A 9,032-nucleotide genomic window follows, 5' to 3' on the forward strand; every position below is an offset into this window, starting at 1 on the left:
GGAGAGTAAACTCTGGAGAACTGGTTACTACACTGACCGTAGTGAGTACTCCATGGAGCGTGGGCAAGGCTGCCTGTCAAAGGGCCCTTGTCTGAGCCTTTAGCTGGGCCTTGCACAGGCTGGCTACTGTGTAAGGATGTTTGGTCCTGATAGACTCTGCTGTGCTCCTCTTTCCAAACTCACCTTCCCTGAGTTTGGCTGAGGAGCGTGAAGGGGCAGTTTATTTTATGGATTTTTTTTTTTTTTTTTTGAACCCTCTAAACCAGTAGCTTATAGAAGGAACACTGTGCCATGGGCACTTCGCCCTCAAGAAGGAGTGAGCGAAGATGGTGAGGGAGATGGGGCAGGTATAAACTATATTGCTCAGTTGGACAAGGTATGTAAGTGGTGCTTATAGGAGAGAAGGGTGCGCTCCAACAGTTGGGGCCCTTCCTAGTGCTGTTAGCCCTCAGGCAGATGCTATGCTACCTGTCAGGCAGCTGAGAAGGCACAAGGCACACTGTCTGCCTTTGGTGTTCATGGTGGGGGTTAAGCCCAGAGTGCAGGGAGGGATACTGGATACATTGAGGAAAAACTACTTTTTTTAAGAGCTGAGGACTGGACGGTAGAATTACTCATTGGAAAGGCTAAGCTGTCCCCAGAGGAGCTCAATGATAATATTCAGAGCCCGTATGAAAGACTCTTTATTGCCCATATAGCTAGAGGTATCTGAGTGGGGCAGGGGGTGGATGGCAAAATAAAATATATAATCCCTGTGACCACATCCCAAGGTCAACACCTGACTAATGGCCGAGAGAGCCTTGACATTACTTGGATTTCTTTAAACTTTCCAGACTGTGTCCACTCAGCTCTTTTTGCCTGAAGGTAACTTTTTTTAGCGTAGCTGGGGTGTCCCACCACCAGTTAAGTAGGAAAGGGGGCATCTGTTCTTTGTTTTTCCCCAGCCTCTTCCTTGATCTTAATCCTCACAATCTATATAGGTTATGGTAGAATGTCTCAGCAGCTTTTTTTATTTGAACCAGCAAATCCTTGTCAAGGACCTACTGTGTGTTCGGGACTGTGAGGTGCTATGATACGCCTCACACATTCAAGAAACTGTGGTGGAAATGGGCCTTGAGCGCAGTTGTCTGTAATAGATGATAATGAAATGTCTGGCTCAGAGAACAAAGAAAAGCTAGGGACGCACAAAGGTAGACCCACGTCTGAATTCAGTGGCAGGAGGGAAGTACGGGACCTACAGAGCTCTCGGTATTTGAAGGCAGCCAACTGGCTGAAGTGTTTGGGGGTAGGTTTGTGGAGGGATGTAGTCAAAGGGTCACCAGAAAAGTGGTTTGGGGCCCAATTGTGTAGTGATCTTCTGAGACCTGGGAACTTCTTCTAAGGGGTAGACCCAGAAGAGGGATGGATCTGCCCAAGTCTGTGTGAAAGTTAGGCTCTCCTAGTCCTGTTCTCTTAGCTCGAACATCCCAGAGTGTAAACTGCAGCCAACCTGACCGAGGGTACAGTAAACAGAGACACTGCAGGAGCACGAACTGAAGCACCTCTTGGAGTGGCAGCTGTGAGGGAGGAGGCGGGGAAACAAGGAGGTGCGGAGGTTTAGGAAGCAACCGTGAGGAAGGACAAATCCCCACCAGTCGAAACCACGCCAGCCTCCTAGTGAATGAGAGTACCCTGATGGGAGGCTTCCAGAATGTGGGTCCCATAGGTGATTGTCACCCAGAGGTGCTGGGTCCTCATTGGCACTTGAGATGGGAACGGGATGCCAGCAATCCTGTCTGCTCTCTGACGATGGCACACTTCCGTCTACTCTCTCTGGTTCCATCCTTTTTCTATGGGCTGAGATTTAAGGCTGCAGACTCCCTTCTGTTGTTCCTTTGTTAGTTCTTATTCAGTGAGCTTCTAGTGGCGCTGACTGTGTGTCTGTCTTTGCCGAGCAAGATCAGTATTGACTGAAAAAGATGCTGTTGGAGTTACTGAGGATCCCTACATGGATTGGTTAAAAAAAAAAACAAAAAAACAAAAAAAAACAGCCTTTCTGCCTGTTTCCTTACCCCGCCAGCCAGCCATTGTGAATTCATTCAGGTGCCTGTGCCGGAGACCTGGGAGTTCGTCTCGCCTGCCCTTCATTGGTTCACCTTGTCAGTCAGTCATCAGCTTCCCAGCTCAGACTCTTTTGACCTGGAGCTAACAGTAATAAGTGAATTTACTTTGTGACCGGTGCACATGCCCACACTGGAGGTAAACATGCAAAGCTTGTCCTCACAGCGTCAGGAGATATCTGATACTTCTTCCTATTCTGTTTGGACTAATTTTACACAGAAGTTGCAGGCCTAGCCCACCAAATTGGTTTCACCAGGGTGCGACCACCAGTCCCTGATTCCCACCTCTGCTCTCAAGTTCCTGATCACTGTAGGACTGTGTGGTATCTTGATACACACATATCTGTATTTCGTGATTTGTGTTTGTGCATGTGTATATACGTCTGTCTGCATGTGTTTTTTGTATGCAGAGGCCAAAGGAGGGTGTCTGATGTCCTGCTTTATTGCTCTCTGCCTTAATAAAAATAGAACAACTAAGCTGAGTGGGGGGTTGCACACACCTTTGATCCCAGCACTCAGGAGGCAGAGGCAGGCAGATCTCTGAGTTCGAGCCTGCCCTGTCTACTGTGTGAGTTCCAAGACAACCAGGGCTGTTACATAGAGAAACCCTGTCTTTAAAAAAAAAAAAAAAAGACAAAAACCAAGCAATAATAACTTATTATTATTTATATATGAGCCACCCTTTTAAGTCTCATCCTCTCTCCCTGCCCCCTCCATCATTTTGTAATGTGTACATTAAATTCAAGTTACAAATGTCCTCATTTGTTATTTCACTGTGAAAGTTTTTGAAATTCCGGAAGTCAGATCCTCTGCAGAATCGACATGCGCTCGTCAATGCTGAATTGTGCGCATGCGCAGAGAAATCTCACCTCAGCCACACTTGCTGCTTGGAGTGGAAGGTGTGGACATGACGTGGCCACTCTTCCATGTGTAGCACACCTGCGCGGGAGGACCCTGAAGCCACTTTCTGGAAACCCAGAAGGCAGTTTCCAAAGCCACGTGTCTACTTCAGTTCCCTTGTTTTCCATAAGGAGGGATGGTTCTGGTGATATTTATCACTCCATGTCCCACATAGCAGGGGAGAATCTGAGACAAACCCAAAGCTGACTCTGTGAACTGTTAATGCCCTAGTGTGCCTACTTGGTGGCCAAAGGGATGGGGGTGGGGTGGGGTGTCCTCTTTTTCTGATTACAATTAATGATAGAAATAACCTTGTGGGCCCCTAGTGCTAAAGTGAGGACTGTTTTCTTGGCATTCTCTGTCTGTGTCCTAGAAAGCCCTAGAAATAGTAAATGCTTAAGGACCGTCATCCTTGACCTTCAGGGGTCCAGAGCGAGAGGATGGGCCTGAACTGTTTGTTAGGAGAGTCAGAAGTAACTTGTAAGGAAGTTTCAAGCGCCAACAAAAGATGAAGGATGAGCATTAGGGGAGCCAGGTAAGACTCTTGCAAAGAGGAAAGAGAAATAAGGTCTGGATGGGTAAGGGTCTGGAAAACATACGACCCCTATCGCAGTCTAGCCAGAGAACATTGGCAGCATCTGCCAGGGCCTCTTTAAATCCACCCTTTAAATCCATCCCGCTCCTGCCGACTCCAGCAACTTCAGACCTGCTATATATGGTGTGCCCTGCTATATATGTGTGCCCTGCTATATATGTGTGCCCTGCTGTATATGGTGTGCCCTGCTATGTATGGTGTGCCCTGCTATATATGTGTGCCCTGCTGTATATGTGTGCCCTGCTATATATGTGTGCCCTGCTGTATATGGTGTGCCCTGCTATATATGGTGTGCCCTGCTATATATGTGTGCCCTGCTATGTATGGTGTGCCCTGCTATGTATGGTGTGCCCTGCTATATATGTGTGCCCTGCTATGTATGGTGTGCCCTGCTATGTATGGTGTGCCCTGCTATGTATGGTGTGCCCTGCTATGTATGGTGTGCCCTGCTATATATGTGTGCCCTGCTATATATGTGTGCCCTGCTATGTATGGTGTGCCCTGCTATGTATGGTGTGCCCTGCTATATATGTGTGCCCTGCTGTATATGGTGTGCCCTGCTATATATGTGTGCCCTGCTGTATATGGTGTGCCCTGCTATATATGTGTGCCCTGCTGTATATGGTGTGCCCTGCTATATATGTGTGCCCTGCTGTATATGGTGTGCCCTGCTATATATGGTGTGCCCTGCTATGTATGGTGTGCCCTGCTATGTATGGTGTGCCCTGCTATGTATGGTGTGCCCTGCTATATATGGTGTGCCCTGCTGTATATGTGTGCCCTGCCATATATGTGTGCCCTGCTGTATATGGTGTGCCCTGCTATATATGGTGTGCCCTGCTATGTATGGTGTGCCCTGCTATGTATGGTGTGCCCTGCTATGTATGGTGTGCCCTGCTGTATATGTGTGCCCTGCTATATATGGTGTGCCCTGCTATATATGGTGTGCCCTGCTAGTGTGCACAGCTTCTTTCTCCTTCTCGCAGCCCAAGGCCATGTTCACACATCCACTCACGTAAGTTGTTGAGTTCCTTTATTTTTGCTCAGGCCAAAGGCCCATACAGAAGCATTTTCTCAGCACACATGGCCTTGATTTTATGGATCTGGTTGCCATTGAGATAGTTTCAGGAAGCATTTTGCCCTGCTTCCTCTTGCCATAAAGACGGCTACTGGCTACCATGCTCCCCCTAGAAAGCTTAGAGAGGAAGTTTAGGAAACTAGGTAGAGATAGCCGTGGACAAATCCCCAGGAAAGGGTCAGTGCGCCAGCTCACCAGTAAACCACTCCTTAGCAAACTAAGGGGCTTGAGCGTGGCCATGTTGACATCTCTCTCGTGGCCTCAGTAGATGATAAAGACAGACAAACAAGTTCTATAAAAATCCCATTTGAGACTCCTTTATAGCTAACAGTGGGGCAGACCTGCTCACATGCCCACTGGTTACGGAATTCACAATCAGATCCTCTCAACAGTAGATGTGATTGGACCAGGCCAAATTCCAAACATGGTTGTGTGAGACAGGATGTTTAGAGCTGCCAAAACGTGGCAAGAGATCAGCATTAGGAATCACAGGGCATCTCGACAGATGCTGGGAAGGGCCATGGCCTTTCTTCTTGGCTCAGAGAGGAGAGACTCTTGTTCCTTTGACCACGCAGACAGGGATGTTCTCTCATCAGGAAGAGGCTGCTGTGCTGGGCCTCACTGACTTGAAGGAATAGTGTGCCTGGGGGAAGCTCAGGTGTGTTTGAGCGCCTCTCTTCTCCACTGTGTGACCTTGTTACTTAAGCACACGAAGGGCAGAGAGCTGTACTAGATAAATGGTTGTGTAAATAGAGGCAGGGGACGGGCACAGATGCATCAGGTCTTCTGTTGTAGTGCCTGTTTCTGGGATGGCCTTATACAGAGGTTGGGAAGCCATCAGGAAGGCTAGAACACTCCTGCTTCTCTTTACTTTGCTAGCTGGGCTCTTTGCCTTCCTTATATGTAAAAGAGATCCGGATTATTTATGAGCCACTGGGATCACTGAGAGACAGGGATAGTGCTGCGGCTTAAAACCTCAATAATAAACGGCAGGTTTGAGAGCATCAGCAACTGTGGGAGGAGGGTGTAGACTTGTAGAGAAGCCCAGCTCACAGATCAGCCTGCAGTTGGAGTAGGTGCTCACAGACTTGTTAAACAAGTGATTAATAATACAAGAAGTTTATTATTACTTTCTTTATAATGTTTACTTGGCATTCTTTCGGGTCATTTTTGTTTTAGTCTGTAAGCCTTCCCTCCCCCAAAGAGCCCTTTTCAACATCTAACATAGGACAGGGTGTGATGGTACCGGGCTGTAATCCCAGCTCTTTGGAAGTAGAAGCAGCAGAATCAGAGTTCAAGACTAGCCTGAGCTGCAGGAAAAACCAAGAAAAAAAACAATTAAACATGTGCATTTAGTGTAAGGAGCACTTTTACATTGTCAGTGAAGTATTGGGTTGAGCTGTTTGGTTCTTTTGTGTAAACATAGTATTCAGTATTCTCCAAGCTGACTGGCTCATGCTGACAGCCATCGTACAGTCAGGGCGTGGCCTGTGTTAGCTTTGTCTTAGACCCTGGGCAGTCCAGTCTTTAGATGAGACACTGTGAATTTGTTTCATTAATTTCACTTTCCAACTTGTATCTCATCTTTGGGTCTCGCTTGGTAGTTTTAATCTATTCTGTTGACTGTTAGCCGCCTTTTGTTGGCGAGGGGAGATCCATCCACCTTTGTGGTTTTTGAGGCATGGTGTCCCTGTGTATCCTAGGCTGCCCTCAAATGTAGGGTGCTTTCGCCTCAGTCTCGCCAGGGCTGGAGTCACAGGCTTGCAGCATTATGCCCGGCTATGTATTTATCCTTAGTAAACTTTGGTTTCCTCATTTCTGTGAGTGGCTCTTGTCTTACAGGTAAGCTCGTGCCAGCGTAAGCATCAGCCCCTTCCAGTGCGGTGTGTTCATTTGGATTTTAGATTTTTTAAAACATTTTTAGTTACATATAGGATGGGGAGGAGCTGTGCACATCTGATTCTGCATCATCACGTGTACCTGGTGCCTTAAGAGGTCAAAGGGGGCATTGGATCCCTGGACTGGAGTTAGAGATGGTTGTGAGCCACCAAGTGAGCTCTGAGAACCACACTCCAGTCTCTGAAAGAGCAGCCCATGTTGCTAACCATTGAGCAGCCTCACCAATTCTCTAATATGCTTTTTCTAGTGTGATGCTAGTTTTAAAGCTATACCCAGTATGGATGAAAGGAAAAACAGAGCCAATAGATTCTGGAAGGTTTTCTCTGGTCTTTGAATGAGGCAAGCAAACTTCAGTATAATTCTAGGTGCAGGTGTTGACAATAGGTTTGTAACTTTGGGTGGATTATGTTCTAGACGTGGGGTTTTTTTCCTTCTTAAAAATCTTTTAAAATTATTTTTCTTTTAAGGATATGTATGTTTTACTTACATGTATGTGTGTTTGTGTGTGTCTGTTAAAGTCACATACTTATTCCAGGCTGTCTGGAATTAACTATGTAGTTCAGGCTAGCTCTGAACTTGAACTACTGGAGGACCTGAGTGCTGGGATTTCAGGTGTAAGCTACCGACCCTGCTATGAAGCAGGAGGAGCTTGAGTTTGAGGTGTGTGTGTGTGTGTGTGTGTGTGTGTGTGTGTATCAAAGTCCTGTCTGAGAACAGTGTTTGCTCTTTTGCTTTTTTAAGTTTTTTATCCTTTTCTTAGTCATTTTTAGAATATTAAAATTTGCCAGATATGCTGGTTTCGGCCTAGATCAGATATTGATCTCACCGCTTGGGGTTATTGTTTGTAAGATGGAATCTCCTGGATGCCATGCTGCACGGGCCAGGCTGGAGGGCCAGTGCGTCTCCAGGATTTCGCCTCTTCACTTCTCAGTGTCAGAATGGAGTGTGTCGGCGGGTCCGTGGGGAAGACAGGAGAAGCTGCCGCCCTGTGTAGAAAGGGAGCCGTAGCCACTGGAGCATGTGTGTATCCAGACCATAGAAGGACTCCTGCCTCAGGGAGAAGTCTGCTTGGGCGGGGGTAGGGAGAACTCTTCATTCCTTGTACGATTGGTTCGGAGCTAAGCAGGGGAAGAACCGAATGTGAAGAGCTTCGAGGTTGGATGTTGGAGGAGCTCACCCTGCCAGGACATCCCAGCCTCCCGTGTCATCCCGTGCGCCTGGCCTTCCGCTCTGCCGGAGAGTAACGACAAACGTTCTCTACAATGAGACTTTGTGTTTAACTTATTAGAGAGTTTGCCTCACAAACTTAGTGCTGGTGACTGGCGAGCCCTGTGGATCAGACTCTTACACTTTCCTGACAGAACACAGGAGCCTTCTGTACATTCTGACGGGAAAACCAGTTCTGGCCTCAGCTTTGTAAGGAGAGATTCGCTGTAGAGTTTATATTGAATGGTGCTTTGCACTGGTCACATATCCAGGGAGCGAGCTCAGTGTGGTGCTTTAGGGGTAATTTGAACTTTTCTCATTGCCAGCCTCCAACTATTAGGAGCACCAGTGTTGGACGATAGAGGTTTAAAGCAAACGTTGTTTACACTGCTCTCGGGAGGCAGTGCAGTCTTCTCTTTCTAGGCCAGACAATGAAAGAATTCCTCCAAGCTGCCACTTTCTAGCCTTGCGGAGCCTGAGAGGGCGGGAGCGTTAGCTTCTCAGTGACTCATCTGCTGAACGCAGGCAGGCATGTTCCTCCCAGTGGCCCAGCGCTGTCTGCTTAGCTCACCGAAAGCCACGTTCTTAGCATGACATTTCAAAGCCACCCATGACTCCTCTGGCTTCACCTTCCTGCTTCTTATACTATACCAAGCCACAAATCAAGGAAGCCATTGCTCCTTTGACACGTGCTGACGTCCCCCTTTGTTCTCTATGTTCTGTCTATTCGGAAGCCTTTACTGTTTGTTCTGTCTTCACTTCCTTTCCTTTCAAGCCTTCTCAGATCCCATTCGCCCTAAGGTGATCTTTGAAATTCCATCGCACAGTTTTTTCTCTTTTGTTGTGCATATACTTATTTTGTGTGCCATGGTGTGCACATGTGTAGGTCAGAGGACAGCTCTTGGAAGTCAGTTCTCTTTCTACTCTGTGGGTTCCAGGGAGTCAGGCCTGGCAGCAAGTGCCCTTACCCATGAGGCATCTCACCAGCCCTTTTCTGTTGCTTCTGTGTGCTTTGTTTCTCTCAGGAGACACCTGGCTTGAAATTTGGACTCATGTTTTTGCCATCAGTGTAATACATATTCATTCAGCCATGTGCCTACACATAGGAGGAGCTCAGTTAATGTTCACTGGGTAAATTGTCAATCAGCTTGAGAGTTCCTGATTCTCTTCCTCCTCATCATCATCTTCCTCTTCCTCATCATCATCCTTCTCCTCCTCCTCATCATCCTCCTCCTCCTTCTCCTCCTCATCATCA

General features: G+C 47.3%; 1 protein-coding gene across 2 annotated transcripts in view; it reads left to right on the forward strand.

Annotated features, from left to right (window-relative positions):
* UQCC1 (ubiquinol-cytochrome c reductase complex assembly factor 1) overlaps window positions 1-9,032 on the forward strand; it is a gene marked incomplete at its 5' end in the record, with an annotated part of 89,027 nt that overhangs the window by 34,506 nt on the left and 45,489 nt on the right. The gene's annotated exons all lie outside the window — the stretch shown is intronic.

Source organism: Micromys minutus (assembly GCF_963924665.1).
Source record: "Micromys minutus genome assembly, chromosome: 11".
NCBI classification, from domain to species: domain Eukaryota; kingdom Metazoa; phylum Chordata; class Mammalia; order Rodentia; family Muridae; genus Micromys; species Micromys minutus.